The following is a 24,348-nucleotide window of genomic DNA, read 5'->3' as shown; positions in this document are numbered from 1 at the left end:
CCTGGGAGATGCATACACGTGAAGCGGCCTTGGAACCGCACGGAGGGGGAACAACGCCCAGGAGTCCAGTAATCAGGTGGGTTCTCCAGGTGACTCTAGCCGCAGCCTCCATCGGACCGCAGACGTGGAGGACCCCAGGTGTGACAAGCAGAACTGTCAAGGGACCTCAGACACACGAGGTTCCCAGCACGGGGCACCTTGGACAGTCCAGCCCGGTAAAGCCCCCAGATGCCTGCAGCATGGCTGTCATCATACAGGCCAGAAGAACCACCTACCCGAGCTAGTCCTCCCGTTGTATTGTGAGAATAAAATGGTTTCGTTTTAGCCACTCCCCTTCGGGATGGTTTTACACGCAGCGATAGACAGCTAAAATATTTGGACTCCTCAGAAGGAGACTTTGAGATGAGGAAGTGATTTGTTAGGAGGTGTTCCTGGGAATACTAGAGGTGAATGAGGAAGTGGGACAGTGAAGGAGAGGCGACCAGGCAAGGATGTAGCACCAAAGTCCCATGGAGGGTTAAGTCTGACCTAATCTCGCAAGGAGCACTGGAGACACTGCAAGTCCCAACGCAGCACTGTCCCCTTCAGGGTCAAACATGCCGGCAGGTCTAGACTTCACCTTTCAGTCGTTGGTTAAGAGCTGCCTCAGGGACAGATAAATTCTCGATCACTTCTGGCTCTCAGGGGGTTGTGAGGAGGAGGTTAGGGGAGGTTAGCAGCGTGACAGTAGCTCATCAGCAGGGGGACACAGTCCCAGGAGTGAAGACACACACAGAAGCAGGTGTGTAAATTAGAGAGAGTGACCTGTTCGTTCCCACTCACCAAGGATCGCGTTCAAAATGGAAAGTCCCGCATCTCGGGAACTTGCTCAATTCTAGGCAAGCCAAGCTGTTAGTTGGCCACCCTAGAAAGGGACCCCAGGGGATGCGGGCAGAGGCCTGACTCTGCTATGCAGATGCATGGGTGTCTCTACACTGGAGAAAGTGGGACCCACGGGACTCTCCAGAGGCACCTCTGTAAGAGACCAGGGATGCCGGAGACCGCCTTAATGACAAGAGCCTATAAGCTATGATGAGTATAAATGGTTTCAAACTGTTTCAAACCCTGTAGAAGGGCTGAGGATCATCAGAGTGGGGAAGTATCTTTTACTTTGCAGGGAAAGGCATGGGTGAGAGAAGAGGGCAGAAACGCACAGGTGTGACATGGAAGCCAACAGTGGCCTCACAGCGCTGCATCCTCCACGGGCGAGGGCCGACAGGGAGCAAGAAACCCGGGAGTCAGAGGAGGGGCGGGGGACAGGAAGAGATGGATTTACTGAAAGGGTTTAAAAAATAATCTGTGCCCCGTAATAATCATTTTTGGATGTTTTCTGATGGAAAAGAGTTCATGGATGAAAATGAAGGTGAAAGATGTCAGGAGAAGGATGAGGCTGGTGGCTGGTGGTTCCCGTAGGGAGATGAAATGGAGTCCCAGTCACTTCAATTACAAGCAGAGAAGCTGATTTATGTAATTAACCAAAGAAAACTAAGAAATTTATTAGCAGGAATGAGAACTCCTCAGTGAGAAAAGGCAAGAGATAATGGAGAGATTTCATTAAGGTTTGTAGATTAATGAATGGTTTGGGGACAATAAACATAAATACGTTTATTTAATCTAGGCATATTAGATGAAAGGGCTTGGTTTTCAACCAAGAAAGAAATGCTTATAGTATAAATGAAAGGAATGCTATTTTATTTAATTCAAGAAGTAAATATATGGAAGACTGTCTGCTTACAGGGTGTAATATGTAGGCTAAGTAGATAAAGAGGTTCAAGACAGGTCTGAAGACGTTGCTGAGCACAAATCTATATCATACCATTAATGACAGATGTTTAAGATTTTCTTGCCCATTTTTCATTTTTATTTGAGTGTTTAGGAAATACGAAAGGCCTAGAGTGAAAGCTCGTTCTCTTGCTGCTGTTCTGTTTGCCCAGCCCTTGCGTCTCCCGACAGTTAATCACTATTATGTACTTCTTGTATCTTACATTTTTAAAACTACATATATAGACAAACAAGAATAAATTCCTTGAAGGCAGGGAGTTTAGTCGGCTTTGTTTGTTGTCATATCCTCAGAGTCTGTAAGAGTTCCTGGGACATTGAAGGTATTGAATAAATATATACTAAGTGATCAAATATATTTAACCCCCATACGTGTTAAACCAATAGCAGCATCCTATACATAATCCCCTGTTGCATCTTGCTTTATTTATTTGAAAATATGTCCTCAAGATCTTTCCTTATGTGTACATAAAGACCTTCTTCATCCTTTTATAGAGTTTTAGAGCTGAGTTATATTCCATGGTGTGGATGTGCCTTAATTTATTCAGCCAATCTCATTAATGACTACTTAGTTGGTTTCCAAGTTTTTGTCTTTACAAACATCACTGCAGTGAATAATCTCATGCGATTCTTGTATTTGTGGGATGCGTTTTCAGAAGGGCAACACCAGTTTTTAGGAAGTCATGTCCTCCCCAAAATGTCTCAGATAATGGTGACAGGATTCTTGATCAAATGGACCACTGACCTGCCCTACATGGCATTTATTACATTTTTTTTCAGTAGTCACTCTTGATGCCAGGTGTCTTTAGCCTGGTTAAAAAAAAAAAACAAAACTAGAGGGTTTTGCAGAATGAGGAATAGTGAGAAGGACTGGGAAGCAATGAAATTGTCACATGGATGCTCCAGACCAGGCTGAAACATCACTGTTTTTAGTCGAATCTAAAAACCCCAGCTCTGAGTGGCCATTGCTTGGATGGCTAAGCTGTTTTCACAGTGCTGTACAGGTTTAACTGCCACTGTATCATATAATACACATCTGTATTTTTACTTATTTTCTAAGGACAGTTGAGTACCCAGGGTTCTTTGCTGATCTCGTTTCATCATAGCCTTTTATTTTCATCATAGCCTTGGGGCTTCGATCTTATTATTTTGGTCAGACTGTGGCACTGGGGCCATCAGGCTGAAATGACAGTTGGTGTATCTCAGCGTCGCTTCTTACAGGAGAGGGCAGAGCCGAATCGGACGTGGATGACGGTGCTAAAAGAAAACAGTCTCTGAATCCTTAACCCAGACACACATGGCTATGCTTCTTTTCATGGCCACGTTTCCACAGGAAACATGGAAATAATGATACATGCCCTGCACCCACTGAGAGTGTGGCAGTGAATATTAATAAGATAAGCTTCAAAATTCAGTTTGAGCTCTTCAGCGCTGAGGTTCTTGATAAAAATTGGTTATAGAATTAGTGAGATAAAGAAGCACATCCCAACCATGACCGTTTTTCATTATAGAGTACCTGACAACTGCTTTAAGCCTGGAACTCCAGTACAATACCTAAGGACTTTCAGTACAGTGCATATGTTATTTTTAATATCTGGCTTTATCTTCTTATGTACTTACTAACTGCTAGGGACGGAGGGTAGTTCAGTCAATCACTGGGCCGGGCTTAGTCACTCAGTCGTGTCCAACTCTCCAACCCCACGAACTGTAGCTCCTCTGCCCACGGGATTCTCCAGGCAAGAATACTGGAGTGGGTTGCCATGCCCTCCTCCAGGGGATCTTCCCAACCCAGGGATCGAACCCAGGTCTCCCACATTGCAGGTGGATTCTTTACCATCTGAGACACCAGGGAAGTCCAAGAATAGTCTCGAGGGGAACTTCCCAACCCAGGAATTGAACCAGGGTCTCCTGCATTGCAGGAAGATTCTTTACCAGCTGAGCTACCGGGAAGCCCTTAATCAATCCCTAGATAGGTTTTAAATGTTCACTGGATTCTGTGTAACCTTCAGTCTCAAAAAGAGCCCTGGGCTGCCAGCTGGGAAACGACTTTTCTCTGACTCCTCGCCAACCCCCTGGACGCTCGCGGGCAGCGCCTTCGCTGGAGCCTCCGTGTCCTTTTCATCAAACCAGGGTAACGACTGCGCCCTGTGTGTCTCTGTGGATGAGCGGGAAAGCTCAGTGAGAATGGGCGGGCAGGTTGTTCAGTAGGATGGTGGTGTTGTTTAGTTGCAAAGATTGTGTGGCTCTTTTGTGATCCCATGGACTGTAGCCTGCCAGGCCCTTCTGTCCATAGGATTTCTCAGGCAAGCGTACTAGAGTGAGTTGCCACTTCCTTCTCCAGGGGATCTTCCCGACCCAGGGACTGAGCCCGTGCCTCCTGTATTGGCAGGCGGGCTCTTTACAGCTGAGCCAGCAGGGAAGCCCATTTAGTAGGATAAGGTCCATTAACGATCACTCTATTAATGTCTACGCAGGCTACTCACACAGGAAAGAAAACGAAGATGTCAGGAGGCAAGGGCCACACACTTTAGACTCGGGCTTCTTGGCCTCAGCTGGACTGTAGACCAGTAACATATCTAAGTTTTCTACTGTGACATACCAAAATTATATAGGTCTACATATGTGTAAAATATGTAAACAAAATATATGTAAAATATGCATTTTGTGGTTCAATCGCTAAGTCGTGTCAGACTCTTCGCGACCCCATGGACTTCAGCCCACCAGGTTCCTCTGTCCTTGGGGCTTCTCCAGGCCAAGAATACTGGAATGGGTTGCCATGCCCTCCTCCAGGGGATCTTCTCAACCCAGGGATTGAACTCAGGTCTCCTGCAATGCAGGTGGATTCTTTGCCATCTGAGCCAGCAGGGAAGCCCAAGAACACTGCAGTGGGCAGCCTGTCCCTTCTCCAGGGGATATTCCCAACCCAGGAATTGAACTGGGGACTCCTGCGTTGCAGAAGGATTCTTTACCAGCTGAGCTGCCAGGGAAGCCCCCAAATATGCATATATCGATATAAAATATAGGGAAAGCAATACTTCAATGGCAGCAACAATAGAAAAAGTATTTCTCTTTCAGTCAGCTCATACTAAACAGGCCTACGAGGGAAACTGGTTTTCTGCTCCTTGTGGAAACAGGAAATGTTAAAGGGGCCCAGTGCCAAGCTCAGAGCCCTGCCAGCCCACATTCCAGACCTGGGAACAGGCCCATGTCCTTTGAATACCCTTAGGAGCTTGGTACAGACTCCATTCCAGGAGCTCTGGGGACCAGTGAAAGGGGGGAAAAAAACCCTGTTGATTTTGTCTTTTTTTTCTTAAAAGTGGACAGCTAACTGGAGGCTGGTGATGCTGGTACCCATGGTGGTGATTAGAGTCTAGCAGGCAGCGAGAATCCACTCAAATGTGTATTGGACTAAGCAGATAATGCAGAAAAGTGAAGTAGCCAGCATAAGAACTCTTTTAATCCAGCATCATTACATTTCATGTTCAGAACTGCAACTGAGCACCTCATTTCAGGAATACCCAGGAAGACTACGGTTCAACAGACATCATCACTCCTCTTGATTGGTGTCCCAGATGGGAATGGAGGCTTCATGTTGCAGCATCTTCTGATTTTTAGTTGAGGCCTAAATCTGAATCTTATGTGATATTATGCTATCTGTATATATGTACTCATATATATATGCATGGATCATTATGTGATACAACTTGGGGTAGTCTCCTGGGGATACCTGGGCCCTCCGGTGATGGAGAGGAGTTGATGATGTCAGGCAGAAGTAGACATGATTATAACTCAACCATAACATGTTCTCTTCTTCTGGAGCTCACCCCAAGCTCCAGGGGTTGAGAGGCTGCTGGGTCATGGCAGAAGCAATCATTAACTTTCTAGGGACTGGCAGTTGAGGAAGGTTACATTTAGTCTGTCCAGGATCATGGATTTCCCTGGCCATAGGAGAATTAATGTGCAGACAGTGGCACTATTCTTTGACAGCTATATGGTTTCCTAAGGAAAACAATATGAATTGTTTTGAATATTACAGGAAAGGTGGGTCCAGGAAATGGAACTTGGTCATTCCTATAGTTATAAGTGAGTGAAGTCGCTCAGTTGTGTCCAACTCTTTTCGACCCCATGGACTGTATGTAGCCCACCAGGCTCCTCCGTCCATGGAATTTTCCAAGCAAGAATGCTAGAGTGTGTTGCCATTTCCTTCTCCAGGGGATCTTTCCAACCTGGGGATCGAATCCAGTTCTCCCGCATTGCGGGCAGACACTTTAACCTCTGAGCCACCGGCTATTTCTAATAAGGGGAAAAGGTGAACAGGCTGATGATTGCTCTTTGCTCTTGTAAAACAGCAGAGCTGAAACGTAAGAGCTGAGATACAGACCTCCTGTAATTCTGGGGAATTGTTTGCTCCAGAATTGGAAAGGTAAATACTTCCCAATGATTTATTGTCTTGCTTCTTTTCACTCCCTGGAATTTCCCAAGTGCTAAGAGACAGGCAAGAAAGTATCTGCCAGGGCACAGACTAGAACTATGAATTTGGATAGGGTACTTCTATTCAGCTGATTATTTCCATTTTCTCACCCATTAAAGGGTGTAGCAAAGAACATGTTTTCAATATGCTGTGAATGCTGATTTGGAAACCAAAGGCTTGATCCTTTTCTTTTGCTATTAAGCCTGCATGTAGAAATCAACCACGCCTAATTTAAGCACACCTGTTTCCATTTTGATGATGAGATCAAGGGATTTATAAGCTGGGAAGCAGGGGGCCGGGCACTGGTGCCACAAGTGGTGAAAATCTACACACTGAACACCGAGAGATGCAGTCACGTCCATGATCCCGATTAATACTCACAGCTTCCCCTGAGGAAGGAATCCTTACCTTCATTTTATAATGAAATGAGTTTTGGTTTTTTTTTGAAGGCTCTAATTAGAAATCAAAGTGAAAAATAAAAGCGATACACAGGAAAGGAGGAGGAGGAGGGAAAGAAGAGAAACATTAGAAGCTGCCTCCTCCTCTAACTTATCTGGTTAATCTCTCCTCCCTTCCCGCTCTCTGGACAGTCCCTAAGTGGAAGCACTCCCAGCCTTTGGTCCCTACCCCAGCCTCTATTCTGAAAGATCTTATCCACTCCAGGCTTGAGCTACAGCCTCTGGGAGACGACTCCCATCTCTACTCCCAGTTCTGTCCTAACTCAAGACGTGTGTCAGCCTTGCTTGCTCCCAGCTCCCAGCACACATAAATGAGCAGGGCAGAAACTGTTTATGGGTGGTGGGTATATGTGTGTTGAGCGGGGGAGAGCGGAGGACGGAGTCACTCCAGCCCTTTCCAGAATCCTAGTGAGAGAAGGTGGGACCCAAGTGCATCTGCTTAAACCAAGAGGTCAGGAGTCCGACTGAAGGGGACACCTTGGATCAGCAGCGCCCTCTGGAAATAATGGGTCTGAGTGGTTTTCTAGGGCCCTAAAACTTTCCGGACGTTTTGGATCCCCTCCCAGGTAGGTTCATCGCAGGAGGACACCCATCCATTATCCCTCCAGATGCTATTTCCCTACCAGCCCCGAGGCCTGGGAAGGCCAGCTCTTCCTCTCATTCTCCACAGTCTGGCCTTACCTGGTTTGGCATATCATGTCAAGACCCACTCTGCTCTGACCCCTGCCCCCAGATTGAAACTCCAGGATTTGCCACTTCCTGATTCCAAACTGGACTATATCCTGGACATCCCCCAGTAGTCTTGGTCTTTCCACACTGGTCCCCTCTGAGGAGCAGAAGCCTGCTTCGTTTTCTCATTCTCCATTTGAGTTTTGAGTCAGGTTCCTCCACCCTCTCCCATACCAGCTCCTGACCGACAGAACCAGCAGCTGTCTACTGGAGTGTATCCACAAATACGTTTTCAACATGCTTCAGATCCCTCAAGACCTAAATAAAATAGGGTCTCTCCTGACTGTGACTCTGGGTCCTTCTTTATGCTCGTATGGAAGAAGAGTCCATGGCGTAGCATAGTGTAGTTCTCATCCTTAGCTGCCCCGACTTCCTCACTTTTTCCTACCGATGCCGCTCTAGAAAATCTTGACTGTGTCTTCTCTCCCTCCCCGGCTCAGCTCCCGCTGCCGTTTTCCTGTGACTTTGCCACTAACGGGGTGCCTTGGTCAATTTTTTTCTTCAAGCTGATCTGGAAATTGAATATAGGCATACCTTGTTTTACAGTACCTTACTGGGCTTCACAGACATGGTGTTTTTTTGTTTTGTTTTGTTTTTGTTTTTACAAATTCAAAGTTTGTGGCAACCCTGCATTGAACAGGTCTAGCAGCATGGGTTTTCCAACAGCGTTTTGCTCACTTTGTGTCTGTGTCACATACTGGTAATTCTTATAACACTTTGAATTTTATTATCATTACTATAGTTGTTATGGTCATCTGTGATCAGTGATCTTTCATGTGACAACTGTCATTGTTTTGGGGGCACCATGAACCATGTCCCATCTAAGATAGCAAACTTAAGGGATAAATGTGTGTGTTCTGACTGCTCCACTGACTGTTCCCCAACTCTCCCCCTCTTTGGGCCTCTCTACTCCCTGGAACACAATAAAGTTGAAAATAGGCCAATTAGTAGACCCATGACGACCTCTAAGTATTTAAATGAAAGGAAGGGTTGCATATCTGTCACTTTAATTCAAAAGCTAGAAAAGATCAAGGTTAGTGAAAAAGGCATGTCGAAAGCTGAGACAGGCCAAAAGCTTGGCCTCTTTTCCAAATAGTTGACCAAGTTGTGAATGCAAAGGAAAAGTTCTTGAAGGAAATCAAAGTGCTACTCCAGTGGACACATGAATGGTAAGAAATAGAAACAGCCTTACTGATGATATGGAGAAAGTTTTAGTGGTTCGGATAGAAGATCAAACCAGCCATCACATTCCCTTAAGCCAAACCATAATCCTAAAAAAGGCCCTGACTGTCTTAAATTCTGTGAAGACTGAGAGAGATGAAGAAGCAGCAGAAGAAAAGCTTGAAGTCAGCAGAGGTTGGTTCATGAGGTTTAAGGAAAGCTGCCTCCATAATATCAAAGTATGAGGAGAAACAGCAAGTGCAGGTTATCCAGGAGATACAGCTCAGGGAATCCATGAAAATGACTACATGAAACAACAGATTTTTTCAAAACATATGAAAGTCTTAAGGCTATGGTTTTTCCAGTGGTCATGTATGGATGTGGGAGTTGGACTATGAAGAAAGCTGAGTGCCGAAAAATTGATGCTTTTGAACTGTGGTGTTGGAGAAGACTCTTGAGAGTCCCTTGGACTGCAAGGAGATCCAACCAGTCCATCCTAAAGGAGATCAGTCCTGGGTATTCATTGGAAGGACTGATGGTGAAGCTGAAACTCCAATACTTTGGCCACCTCATGCAAAGTGTTGACTCATTGGAGAAGACCCTGATGCTGGGAGGGATTGGGGGCAGGAGAAGGGGTCGACAGAGGATGAGATGGCTGGATGGCATCACCGACTCGATGGGCATGAGTTTGAGTAAACTCCAGGAGTTGGTGATGGACAGGGAGGCCTGGCGTGCTGCGATTTATGGGGTTGCAAAGAGTCGGACACGACTGAGCGACTGAACTGAACTGAACTTACATTGGAAGAAGATGCCAGTTAGAACTTTCATAGTGAGACAGGAGAAGTCAATGCCTCACTTCACATCTTCAAATGACAAGGTGACTCTCTTGTTAGGGTCTAATGCAGCTGGTGACTAGAGTCGAAGCCAGTGCTCATTTACCATTCTGAAAATTCTAGGGCCCTTCAGAATTATGCTATATCTACTCTGCCTGTGCTCGAAAAATGGAACAACCAAAGTCTGGATGATAGCATGTCTTTTTACAACATGGTTTATGGAATATAAGCTGATTATTGAGACTCACTGTTCAGAAATAAGATTCTTTTCAAAATATTACCACTTATTGACAATGCATCTGGTCACTCAAGAGCTCTGATGGAGATATATCTTGTTTTCATGCCTGCTAACACATCCATTCTGTAGCTCATGGATCAAGGAGTCATTTCAACTTTTAAGTCCTCAGTTCAGTTGAGTTGCTCAGTCGTGTCGGACTGTTTGTGACTCCATGGACTGCAGCACGCCAGGCCTCCTTGTCCATCACCAACTCCTGGAGCCTACTCAAACTCATGTCCATCATGTTGCTGATGCCATCCAACCATCTCATCCTCTGTCGTCCCTTTCTCCTCCCGCCTTTGATCTTTTCCAGCATCAGGGTCTTTTCTAATCAGTCAGTTCTTTGCATCAGGTGGCCAAAGTATTGGGGCTTCAACTTCAGCATCAGTCCTTCCAATGAATATTCAGGACTGATTCCTTTTAAGATTGACTGGTTGGATTTCCTTGCAGTCCAAGGGACTCTCAAGAGTCTTCTCCAACATCACAATTCAAAAGCATCAATTCTTCAGTGCTCAGCTTTCTTTATAGTCCAACTCTCACATACATACATGACTACTGGAAAAACCATAGATTTGACTAGACAGACCTTTGTTGGCAAAGTAACATCTCTGCTTTTTAATGTGCTGCCTAGGTTGGTCATAGCTTTTCTTCCAAGGAGTAAGCGTCTTTTCATTTCATAGCAGCAGTCACCATCTGCAGTAATTTTGGAGCCCCCCAAAATAAAGTCTGTCACTGTTTCCATTGTTTCCCCATCTATTTTCCATGAAGTGATTGGACCAATGCCATGATCTTAGTTTTCTGAATGTCAAGTTTTCAGGCAACATTTTCACTCTCCTCTTTCACTTTGATTAAGAGGCTCTTTAGTTCTTCTTCATCTTCTACCATAAGGGTGGTGTTATCTGTGTATCTGAGGTTATTGATATTTCTCTTGGCAATCTTCATTCCAGCCTGTGCTTCATGCAGCGCAGCCTTTCTCATGATGTACTCTGCATATAAGTTAAATAAGCAGGGTGACAATATACAGCCTTGATGAACTCTTTTCCCAATTTGGAACCAGTCTGTTGTTCCATGCCCATTTCTAACTGTTGCTTCTTGAATTGAATACAGATTTCTCAGGGGGCAGGTCAGGTGGTCTGGTATTCCCATCTCTTGAAGAATTTCCACAGTTTGTTGTGATCCACACAGTCAAAGGATTTGACAGAGTCAATAAAGCAGAAGTAGATGTTTTTCTGGGACTCTCTTGTTGATTCGATGATCCAGTGGATGTTGGCAATTTGATCTCTGGTCCCTCTGCCTTTTCTAAATCCAGTTTGAACATCTGGAAGTTCATGATTCATGTATTGTTGAAGCCTGGCTTGGAGAATTTTGAGCATTACTTTGCTAGCGTGTGAGATGAGTGCAATTGTGCAGTAGTTTGAGCATTCTTTGGCATTGCCTTTCTCTGGGATTGGAATGAAAATTGACCTTTCCCAGCCCTGTGGTCACTGCTGAGTTTTCCAGATTTGTTGGCATATTGAGTGCAGCACTTTCACAGCATCATCTCTGAGGATTTGAAATAGCTCAACTGGAATTCCATCACGTCCACTAGCTTTGTTCATAGTGATGCTTCCTAAGGCCCACTTGACTTCGCATTCCAGGATGTCTGGCTCTAGGTGAGTGATCACACCATCATGATTATCTGGGTCATGAAGATCTTTTTTGTACAGTTCTTCTGTCTATTCTTGTCACCTCTTGTTAGTATCTTCTCTTTCTGTTAGGTCCATACCATTTCTGTCCTTTCTTGAGCCCATCTTTGCATGAAATGTTCCCTTGGTATCTCTAATTTTCTTAAAGAGATCTCTAGTCTTTCCCATTTTATTGTTTTCCTCTATTTCTTTATTGACCACTGAGGAAGGCTTTCTTGTCTCTCCTTGCTATTCTTTGGAACTCTGCATTCAAATGAGTATGTCTTTCCTTTTCTCCTTTGCTTTTAGCTTCTCTTCTTTTCTCAGCTATTTGTAAGGCCTCATCTAAGTACTAAAGAAATACATTTCATAAGGCTGTAACTGCCTTAGATAATGATTGCTCTTATGAATCTGGGCAAAGAAAATTGAAAACCTTCTGGAAGCGTTCACCATTCCAGATGCCATTAAGAACTTTTGAGATTCCTGGGAAGAGAGCAAAATATCAACATTAACCGCAGTTTGGAAGAAGCTGAGTCCAACCCTCATGGATGACTTTGAGGGGTTCAAGGCTTCTGTGGAGGACGTAACTGCAGATGTGGTGGAAATAGCAAGAGAACTAAAATTAGAAGTGGAGCCTGAAGATGTGGCTGAATTGCTGCAATCTTGTGATAGAACTTGAACGGATGAGGAGTTGCTGCTTATAGATGAGCAGAGAAAGTGGTTTCTTGAGATAATCTACTCCTAGTGAAGATGCTGTGATGATGTTGAAATGACAACAAAGGATTTAGGATATGACAAAAACTTTAGTGGATAAAGCAGGGGCGGGGTTTGAGAGAACTGACTTCAATTTTTAAAGAGGTCCCACTTCAGATAAAACGCTGTCCAGCAACCTTGCACACTACACGGAAATCACTCAGCAAAGGAAGAGTCAGTGGGTGCAGCAAGCTCCTCTTATCTTTTAAGAAACGGCCACAGCCATCCTAACCTTCAGCAACCACCACCTTGATCAGTCAGCAGTTATCAACATCAAGTCAAAAAGAGGATGACCCTTTAAAGGGTCAGATTATGGTTAATGTAGTTCAGCAATAAAGTATTTAAAATTAAGATATGTAGATTGTTTTTTAGGCATAATGTTACTGCACACTTAATAGACTACAGTATAGTATAAACACAGCTTTTATATGCACTGGGAAACCAAAAAAATTTCTCTGATGATTTATTGTGGTGGCTAGGAACTGAACCGCAGTATTTCAAGGGTATGTTTGTACATACATTAAATTGCTTTCAGAGTAGTAGCTGTTCCATAAAGGATGGTTATAATTTAAAAACTGTATTGCACTATTATCAGCTTGACTTACCACTGTCCTCTTACGTTGTGTCTCTTTGCATTTCTCAGATTGAATGTATCACAGCGTAATGGGCTCAAATACACTATTGTGGGGCCTTGGGCATGTTACTCCTCTGAATCTCAGCTTCACATCTGTAAAATGGAAATAATACCTCCCTCAGTTGCAACATGAAATCTGATCATATAGATAAAATGGTTAGCACTGTGCCTGGCATACAGAGCGACAGTCAGCATTATCACTCTTTCGAGCCTTTGCTCATGTTGGTCTTCTCTTAGAATGCTGATTCTCCTTTTCATTTTGCAAAATTCTAGAAGACCTGGCTGAAATACCCTTTTTACCCAGTGGAGTCGTCTTTCCTCAATCGCATCTCATTGTATCCAGGTTTACTCTTACAGTTTATTGCATTATGTATGTTGATTTGCCACTTTTCCTCCTTGCCTCATCCTGGTATTCAGAATACTCCATTTTAGCTTTCTTTTCTCCAAGTGTTCCTCTAATACTTCCTCCAGGCCATCTGATCCCTTCATATCACAACACACTCCCATGACTGTCTTTCCTTCTGCTGGAATGACTTTCCTATTTTTCTTTGCAACTGGACTCTTATTCATTCATCAGGGACCAACTCTATGAATTCTCTGTTTCCTCCAAGTTAGAATTACTCTCTCATCCAGCTTCAATAACACTGTTTATTTCTCTCTTAGGAAACTTGGCATGATAACATTTTAATTATATTCCTCTATCTTCCCCATTAGAATGCGAACTCTTGGAGGGAAGGATAATGTCTTATTCTTGTCTATTTCTCTCAGTACCTAATACTGTGCTCAGAATAGGGGAGTAATTCATCAATTTTTTGTTGTATTTGTCCTATATAAATGCGCTAAAAAAGCGTCTGCCTAAACCAAGAGCTAAGGCATACGACTGAAGGTGGCACTTCTGAATCAGCACTACCTTCTGTAAAGCTCATGGGTACCTGAATGGTTTCCAAGAACCAGATGAATAGAAGGTTTAAAATGTATCACAGGGGCTATCTGAGATAAAATATCCAGTGATGAACATAAATATAGGCTAACATAATGACCAAAAAAGTCCGGGAAGCATAAAAGAAATTGGGTCACATGCAAGGGCAATAGGCCAGTAAAACTAAGAAAAAAAATCTAATAAACTCTGGCTGTGATCTTAGTTCCTATGTATTATGAATAATCCTTATTGAAATTTATGCTTGTGGAAAACTGGCCAGTTTCAGTCTCAGCATGATTAGGTCAGGGACATTTCCTGTTATCAATAGGAAGCTGCTCTACAATTAAATGGATCAATGATGCAGTGAACTGAATTAGTTGTTTTTTTATAGTCAGGTAATTGAACTGGTTGTGCAGTCTACATATTTTTAGTAGTACAAGCGTGATCTTTGAATCTATCGTGTAAGAAGATGCTTGGGCTGCTTTAGCTTATTGATTTGAGAAACAGCAAAAGGAACTGGGTTTTGTTAGGAAGACAGTGAAATAGCATCAGTAAACTGGTGCAGTGGATGCACATTTGACATGCTTAGTAGGTTTATGGGGATGGTGATTTTTGAGAACAATTTCCAAATCTGGTCTAATTCTGTTAGTACTATAATATAGCTTAAAATATGAAGGAATGTTCTGTTGTATATTTACTGCATTTGGTTCTGGTTCTGGCCTATGGGACATTACAATACTTACTATTCGTGGCATGCTGGTAAACTGCCTCTCTGTTCCATTTTCTTTCTTTTTTTTTTTTCCACTTTTTAAAAAATATGTTTATTTTTTATTGAAGGATAATTGCTTTACAGAATTTTGCTGCTTTGTGTCAAACCTCAACATGAATCAGCCATAGGTGTACATATACCCCTCCCTTTTGAAACTCCCTCCCGTCTCCCTCCCCGTCCCACCCGTCTAGGTTGATTCAGAGTCCCTGTGTGAGTTTCCTGGGCCATACGGGGAATTCCCGTTGGCTATCTATTTTACATACGGTAATGTAAGTTTCCACGTTACTCTTTCCATACGCCTCACCCTCTCCTCCCCTCTCCCCATGTCCATAAGTCTATTCTCTATGTCTGTCTCTCCACTGCTGCCCTGTAAATGAACTCTTCAGTACCACTTTTCTAGATTCTGTATATATGCATTAGAATACGGTATTTATCTTTCTCTTTCTAACTCATTTCACTCCGTATAATATGTTCTAGGTTCATCCACCTCATTAGAACTGACTCAAATGTGTTCCTTTTTATGGCTGAGTAATATTCCACTGTGTATATGTACCACAACTTCTTCATCCATTCATCTGTCGATGGACATCTAGGCTGCTTCCATGTTCTAGCTACTGTAAATAGTGCTGCAATGAATGATGGGATACATGTGTCTCTTTTGATTTTGGTTTCCTCAGGGGATATGCCTAGGAGTGGGATTGCTGGGTCATATGGTGGTTTTATTCCTAGTTTTCTAAGGAATCTCTATACCATCTTCCATAGTGGCTGTACTAGTTTGCATTCCCACCAACAGTGTAAGAGGGTTCCCTTTTCTCCATACTCTCTCCAGCATTTGTTGTTTGTAGACACTTTGATGATGGCCATTCTGACTGGTGTGAGGTGATATTTCATTGTAGTTTTGATTTACATTTCTCTGATAACGAGCAATGCTGAGCATCTTTTCATGTGTTTGTTAGCCATCTGTGTGTCTTCTTTGGAGAAATGTCTGTTTAGGTCTTTTCCCCACTTTTTTGATTGGGTTGTTTGTTTTTCTGGTATTGAGTTGTATGAGCTGCTTGTATATTTTGGAAATTAATCCTTTGTCAGTTGTTTCATTTGCTGTTATTTTCTCCCATTCTGAGGGTTGTCTTTTCACCTTGCTTAGAGTTTCCTTTGCTGTGCAAAAGCTTCTAAGTTTAATCAGGTCCCACTTGTTTACTTCTGTTTTTATTTCTGTTACTCTAGGAGGTGGGTCATAGAGGATCTTGCTTTGATTTATGTCATCGAGTGTTCTGCCTATGTTGTCCTCTAAGAGTTTTATAGTTTCTGGTCTTACATTTAGGTCTTTATTCCATTTTGAGTTTATCTTTGTGTATGGGGTTAGGAAGTGTTCTAATTTCATTCTTTTATATGTAGCTGTCCAGCTTTCCCAGCACCATTTACTGAAGAGGCTGTTTTTGCCCCATTGTATATTCTAGCCTCCTTTGTCAAAAATAAGGTACCCATAGGTGCATGGGTTTATTTCTGGGCTTTGTATCTTCTTCCATTGTTCTATATTTCTGTTTCTCTGCCAGCACCATACTGTCTTGATGACTGTAGCTTTGTAGGATAATCTGAAGCCAGGAAGGTGGATTCCTCCCACTCCTTTCTTCTTTCTCAAGACTGCTTTGGCTATTCGGGGTCTTTTGTGTTTCCATGTGAATTGTGAAATCTTCTGTTCTAGTTCTGTGAAAAATGCCATTGGTAATTAGATAGGGATCGCATTGAATCTGTAAATTGTGTTTGGTAGTATAGTAATTTTCACAGTATTGATACTTCCTACCCAGGAACATGGACTATCTCTCCATCTGTTTATGTTGTCTTTGATTTCTTTTATTAGTGTCTTATAATTTCCTGTGTACCATTCTTTTGTGTCCTTAAGTAAGTTTATTCCTAGATATTTAATTCTTCTTGTTGCAATGGTGAATGGGTTGATTCCTTAATTTCTCTCTCAGATTTTTCATTGTTAGTATATAGAAATGCAAGTGATTTCTGTGTACTGATTTTGTATCTTGCAACTTTGCTAAATTCACTGGTTAGTTCTAGTAATTTTCTGATACTAACTTTAGAGTTTTCTATGTACAGTATCATGTCATCTGCTGACAGTTAGAGCTTTACTTCTTCTTTTCCAATCTGGATTCCTTTTATTTATTTTTCTTCTCTGATTGCTGTGGCTAGAAATTCCAGATCTATGTTGAATATAGTGGCAAAAGTGGACACCCTTGTCTTGTTTCTGATCTTAGGGGGAATGCTTTCAGTTATTCACCTTTGAGAATAATCTTTGCTGTAGACTTATCATATATGGCCTTTACTATGTTGAGGGTGGCCTTGTAGAATGAGTTTGGAAGTGTTCCTTCCTCTGCAATTTTTTGAAAGAGTTTTAGAAGGATAGGCATTAGCTCTTCTCTAAATGTTTAATAGAATTCTCCTGTGAAGCCATCTGGTCCTGGGCTTTTATTTTGGGGGCAGATTTTTGATCACAGCTTCAATTTCAGTGCTTGTAATTAGGTTGTTCATAAATTCTGTTTCTTCCTGGTTCAGTCTTGGAAGATTGAACTTTTCTAAGACTCTGTCCATTTCTTCCAGGTTATCTATTTTATTGCCGCATAGTTGCCCATAATAATCTCTTATAATCCTTTGTTTTTCTGCATTGTCTGTTGTAACCTCTCCTTTTTCATTTCTAATTTTGTTGATTTGATTCTTCTCTCTTTTTTTCTTGATGAGTCTGGCTAACAGTTTGTCAATTTTGTTTATCTTCTCAAAAAACCAGATTTTAGTTTTATTAATCTTTACTATTGTTTCTTTCATTTCTTTTTCATTTATTTCTGCTCAGATCATTATGATTTCTTTTCTTCTATGAATTTTTAGATTTTTTGTTCTTCTTTTTCCAGTTTTAGGTGTAAAGTTAGGTTGTCTATTTGATGTTTTTCTTGTTTCTTGAGGTAGGATTGTATTGCTATAAACTTCCTTCTTAGAACTGCTTTTGCTGCATCCCATAGGTTTTGAGTTGTTATGTTTTCATTGTCATTTGTTTCTAGAAATTTTTTAATTTCCTTTTTTATTTCTTCAGTAACCTGTTGGTTATTTAGAAACGTGTTGTTTAATCTCCACGTGTTTGTGTTTCTTATGGGTTTTTTTCTTGTAATTGATATCTAGTCTCACAGCACTGTGGTAGGAGAAGATGCTTGATATGATTTCAATTTTCTTAAATTTACTGAGGTTTGATTTGTGACCCAAGATGTGGTCTATCCTAGAGAATATTCCGTGTGCACTTGAGAAAAGGGTGTACTCTTCTGCATTTGGATGGAATGTCCTGAAGATATCAATGAGATCCATCTCATCTAATGTATCATTTAAGACTTGTGTTTCCTTATTAATTTTCTTTCTTGATGATCTGTCCATTGGTGTGAGTGGGATTTTATAGTCTCCTACTATTATTGTGTTACTGTCAGTTTCTCCTTTTATGTCTATTAGTGTTTTTCTTATGTACTGAGGTGCTGCTATCTTGGGTGCATAGATATTTACAGTTGTTATGTCTTCCTCTTGGATTGATCCCTTGATCATTATGTAGTGTCCATCCTTATCTCTTGTAATCTTCTTTATTTTAAGGTCTATTTTGTCTGTTGTGAGGATTGCTACTCCAGCTTTCTTTTGCTTCCCATTTGCATGGAATATGTTTTTCCATCCTCTCACTTTCAGTCTATATGTGTCTTGAGATCTGAAGTGGGTTTCTTGTAGACAGCATATATATGGGTCTTGTTTTTGTGTCCATTCAGCCAGTCTGTAGATTTTGGTTGGAGTACTTAATCCATTTACATTTAAAGTATTTATTGATATATATGTTCCCATTGGAGAAGACAATGGCAACCCACTCCAGTACTCTTGCCTGGAAAATCCCATGGAAGGAGGAGCCTGGTGGGCTGCAGTCCATGGGGTCGCTAAGAGTCAGACACGACTGAGCGACTTCACTTTCACTTTTCACTTTCACGCATTGGAAAAGGAAATGGCAACCCACTCCAGTGTTCTTGCCTGGAGAATCCCAGGGACGGGGGAGCCTGGTGGGCTGCCGTCTCTGGGGTCACAGAGTCAGACACGACTGAAGCGACTTAGCAGCAGCAGTAGCATGTTCCCATTGCCATTTTCTTAATTGTTTGGGGTTGATTTTGTAGATCTTTCTTCTTCTCTAGTACTTCTTGACTATGTAAGTCTCTTAAACATTTGTTGTAAAGCTGGTTTGGTGGTGCTGAATTCTCTTAACTTTTGCTTGTCTGAAAAGCTTTTTCTTTCTCCATCAATTTTGAATGAGACCCTTGCCGGATACAGTAATCTTGGTTGTAGATTTTTCCCTTTCGGTACTTTAAATATACCCATCCATTCCCTTCTGGCCTGCAGAGCGTCTGCTGAAAGATCAGCTGTTAGTATATGGGGTTCCCCTTGTATGTTGCTTGTTGCTTCTCCCTTGCTGCTTCTAATATTCTTTCTTTGTGTTTAGTCTTTGTTAGTTTGATTAGTATGTATCTTGGTGTGTTTCTCCTTGGGTTTATCCTGTATGGGATTCTTTGTGCCTCTTGGACTTGATTGACTATTTCCTTTTCCATGTTGGGGAAATCTTCAACTATAACATCTTCAAAAACTTTCTCATACCCTTTCTTCTCCTCTTCTTCTTCTGAGACCCCTATAATTAGAATGTTGGTGCGTTTGATATGATCCCAGAGATCCCTGAGACTGTTCTCAGTTATTTTCATTCTTTTTACTTTATTCTGCTCTTCAGGAGTTATTTCCACCATTTTATCTTCCAGCTCACTGATTTGTTCTTCTGCTTCAGATATTCTGCTATTGATTCCTTCTAGAGTATTTTTAGTTTCAGTAATTGTGTTGTTTGTCTCTGTATGTTTATTCTTTAATTCTTCTAGGTCTTTGTTAATTGATTTTTGCATTTTCTCCATTTTGTTTTCAAGGTATTTGATCATTTGCGCTGTCATTATTCTGAATTTGAAACAACAAGTTTCAGGTTGTTCGCCTGGCTTCCATGGCTGCATGGCTTTCCTCCGCAGGCATTTCCCACCACAGTCTCCTCCCTCACACCCCCTCAATCCATCTCTCCACAGTCAACAGCAGCTCTCGCCCTGGGGTTGCTCCATAATCCCTAAACTCCAGCTCCCAGCCACTGTGCCTTCCAGGGGACCAGCGTTCCTGTCCAGGGAATGTATGGCTGCAGCAAGGACCGTCTGATTCTCATCCCATCTAGGCTGCCACAGATCAGCTGCTTTACTCTTAGCCTTAAATGTTTCTCCTCTGACTCAGATAATTGCCCTGATGTGGGGATCAGACCCCTGCTTCAGTTCCCCACCTACTGAGGGCCAGGTCCAGTCCTACTAACACTCCTGTGTTTTCCCCCTAGTTCTCTTGTCCTACTGAGTTTTGCATGGTTCTATATATTCTTTTCCACTGATCAGCTCCTCCTGTCTGTACTCAGCTGGTGTTCTGCATGCACTTCTGTGTCTGAAGGTGTATCCTGATGTATCCGTGGAGAGAGATGTACTCCACGTCACATACTCCTCTGCCACCTTGTTCTCCTCTTGTCTTTTTGTTTTTTTAAGCCCTGATTTTTTTTAGTGTTTTCCTATTTCTATGGTGCAAATACTCCCATTATGGGCTGATTTTAAGCTACCAACAGTTTAACAACCACTCTCAAAATTTCTGAATCTCTGACAACGAGCTCTTAGGGGCTGTTACACCATTGCAAGCTACTACAAACAGTCAAGGTGAGCCTATCAAAATTTAAAATCATGCAGTCTTAGGACTAGAAGCATCCAGAATATGCTAGTCCTACTCCTAACTTTTCAGAAGAAGAAAATTAATGCTGAAGATAAGTAACATTCTAAAAGTCATGCAGAAAATTACTAGAAAAGTTGGGATTGGAATCAAGGTGCCTGGACTCCCCATGCAGTGTTTGATGCCAAAGCCTTTATACAGGGAGTAGAGAAAAAAGTAGTTTTTGGCTATGAATGGAAATCTGACTGTATAATCATGTGTTGGGCTCTGGATGGGACAGGATGGGTGACAGGGGCTGTGAACATGAAGCTCCTCAGAGTTGCTCCAAACTGTGTTAAGAATCACTTAAAAAACTGTGCAGTTTGTAATCTTGGTTTGTTAAATGTGCAGGGCACTTAACCTTTTGTAGCTTTGGTTTTACTATTTTTTAAAGACAGTTTTTAATATTAGTATGTCTTAAACTCTAGTGGCAAATAATCTAGGGTACTTTATTAAAAATCATTTCAGATGGGCTTAATTTTAAGATAACTCACAGAAGCACTAATTTAGATCCTCTTTGAAGACCCTTTTGGATCTAAGGTAGTTTATCTGTTTACTCATAGCCAGGAAATGTTTCCAGAGTGGTAATTACTTAAAAGAGTTCTTAGATTAGCTGCATCAAAGGCACCTGAGGAGCTTTTTAAAATATCTGACCACCCAAGGTTCCACCTAAGACCTGTGCAATAAGAACTGAGGGAGAGGATGGCTGGGAAATTGGGTACTTTTTTTTTTTTTTAGAAGTTGCCTATTTGATTTTGATTCCAGAGTAGAGTTAGGAACTTCAGAGGTTTCCAACCTAGAGAATGCTGTGTAGGGTAAGGAAGTGACAACTTGCTGTTGACTACTGACCCGTAGAGTAGGGGTCATGTACAAAGATTTTATCCAATAGTTTCTCAAATAGGGGATGGGGAAAAGCAGCTGAAGAGCTCTAGGACACTATCTGAGGAGCAACTGGAAAGTGTCCCTGTAGTTCTTAGCGGTGCAAGGACAAAGTATGAGTGGACCTAGGTGGCCTGAAATAAAGTACTAATGGTTTCTCAGCAAATCACAGGTTTGCATGTCTGTATCGAAAGCACCTACTTATGGAAATCTAATGCTTGAGATGTAGTCTTTAGAACACGCTCAGATGAACACATTAAGATGATTCTTGCCCTCCTCTTCCCTGTATTTGTAAAAAGACTTGTCAAATGACAACAAACTAGTGAATCCAAAATTGCTTTTACCCTTTAAAAGACCATGCCACCTTTTCAAATATAAAGTTTTACGAGTTACGACTTGGTTGTTGGGCACATTCAGTTTTTAAAAAGGTAAAGCTTTGACAATGATTGCTATTTGACCACAAAATAGGGGGGATCTTTTCCAGCTACTGTAATCACACTGTTATAATAAAGACTGCTTTAAAGAAAACACAAAAAGCATTTCAGGCTGGCAGAAAAGAGTTTTAAGAAGAAAAGCATTTGGGCATTTAATCCTAGGTTCTCTACAAAGGTTCCTAAATCCATAAAGTCTACTGACCCTCAGCATTCAAACCCATGCTTGTTAACCATCCACGTCACACAGAAGAGTTTTGAATCAGAGAATTACATGTTTTCTCATCTTCCTTCACAGGTCCACCTGTTCTAATAAAAGGTTGGAAAATAATCTAAGATGTGCATACTGATTTTTCATGCCGTTTACCTAAATCTACATTCTTAAAGGGTATTCTCAGTGAAGAGGGTCTGCTATCACATTTGTTAAAAAAAAAACAAACTACATTTGCTGCTAGCAGATTCACAATGTAGATGAGAAGTCGTGAAGGAAGTGAGACTTGTTTGACGTCTCTCAAATTTACTGGTTATAAAAACATCTGCTCATGTTTAAACTCGTGGGAAATGCTGACCCAGGTTAATTAAGAGGGCAGTAGAGAAACAGTTCCTTAGAGGTGTCAGAAAGTTGTTCCTACTTCATCAATGAATAAATGATTATGTAAATTTAAGACATGTTCAATAGGCCATATAATTTTATTGGAGAGGTCATACAATTCACACAAGTTGCCTGTTTGAATCAAAGGGAGACTTACTTTATACAAAGCATATCATTTCCAAGAACCATCATTTTTTTAGCTTTATACTTTGAAATAATTTCAGATTTATAGAAAAGTTCTAAAAATGTACAGTGGATTTCTATGTTTCTATATATTATTCTCTCAAATCTCAAAATGTTAACAGTTAACCACATTTTTAAAATCACTCTCCTTCTCTATATGTGTGTGTGAAACACACATACAAGTATACATTTTTTCCCCTGAACCATTTGAGAGCAAGTTGGTGACATGATGCTTCTTTGACTCCAAATACTTGTGTGTATTGCTAAAACAAAGGACATCCTTATAACTACAGCACAAATATAAAAAAATAATGTTGATTTAACACTACTACCAGTCTATAGATCTTAATCTTACCTGTCTCAGTAATGTCCTTTTCTAACAAATAAAGGCTGTTTTGTTTTGGACTGGTATTCAGTCTTGAATCATTTGTTGCATTTAATTATGTCTCTTTCACCTCCTTTAATCTGGAGCAATTCCTCAGTCTGTTTTTCATGACGTTGTAATATTTTTTTTTTAAATTTCACAGCCTCTCTTGATCTTTGTAAAATTTAACTTTAATTGGAGGATAATTGCCTACCATATTGTGCTGGCTTCTGCCATAGAGCAGTGTGAGTCAGCCACAAGTGCACTTTTTTGAAGAACAGAGGCCATTGTGTAAAACATCCCTCCATTGGATTTGTCTGACGTTTTCTCATGACTGTTAACAGATTCAAGTCATACACTGTCAGGAACATGTGCTCCTTTCAGGAGAAACACGGTCTCTACTTGTTTCACTGCTAGTAACGTTAACGTTTGGTCCCTTAAAGTGATGTGTCCCAGGTTTCTCCACTGTCAAGTCATGATTTTTCTCTCTGTAGAATATCTTATGGGCTTTGAGATTATGTAAATACTTAGTCTTTCGTTAAACTTTCACCTACTAGTTTTAGCATTTGTCAAGAAATGGCAATCCGCTCCAGTATTTGTGCCTGGAAAATTCCATGGACAGAGGAGCCTGGTGGACTGCAGTCCATGGGGTCGCAGAGTCGGACACAACTTAGCGACCAGACAACAATGTACATGAAGTAAACTGAGGCTGGTTCAAATTACCAGTGATGTTGTGCTATTTTTCCAACAGCATTTGCTTATTTCATTCTCTGTGCTTCATTTGGGTAATTATTAAGAAAAGTTCACTTTTCAAATGCTTACTATTATATTATTATGTAATCAGTGATCTTTTTTTTTTTTTTCTTTTTGGCCATGCCATGTGGCATTTGGGATCTTGGTTCTTGACCAGGCATTGACCCCATGCCCTCTGCAGTGGAAGCATGGAATCCTAATCACTGGAACATCAGGAAATTCCCTGATTAGTGATCTTTTTTCCTCCATCAAATTCCTTCTTATTTACTACTCAAGATAGTAATGGAATGATAATTAGCTATTATCCAAATTTGCCTCTCAATTTTCTGCTTGAAGAGTAGTTTCCCTTCTTGACTATTTAAAAAGTCCCAGCAGAAGTGGAGACCTTTCTTCTCCCCTCCTTTCTGTCTATCCTTTCTCAACCATCCTGGGAAGGAACACAATTTATTCACAGTTAAACTTCTTGTTCATAACCTGATGAGTGGGCCTTGATTCTATTACTATGACTTGTAAACATCAGATGATGGTTAGCAGTTTTTAGCAATAAAGTATTTTTTAATTAAAATATGTACAATACAGTACAATATAGTTTTAAAAGATAATGTTATTGCAGACAATAGAGACTACAGTTTATTGTGAACATAACCTTTACATGCTCTGGGAAACTAAAAAATTCATGTGATATACTTTATTGTGTTATTCGCTTTATGGTGGTAGCCTGGGATTGAACCTGCAGTATCTCTGAGATATACCTGCATGGTAGTCACCAGATGGTGATTTCTAAATGCCGTATTTCTTTTACTTTAGGTGTTATTGTACTCTAAAGAG

The sequence above is a fragment of the Odocoileus virginianus genome, chromosome 25 (assembly GCF_023699985.2).
Source record: "Odocoileus virginianus isolate 20LAN1187 ecotype Illinois chromosome 25, Ovbor_1.2, whole genome shotgun sequence".
Lineage (NCBI taxonomy): Eukaryota > Metazoa > Chordata > Mammalia > Artiodactyla > Cervidae > Odocoileus > Odocoileus virginianus.
The sequence above is the reverse complement of the archived record's forward strand: the minus strand, read 5'-3'. Positions refer to the sequence as shown.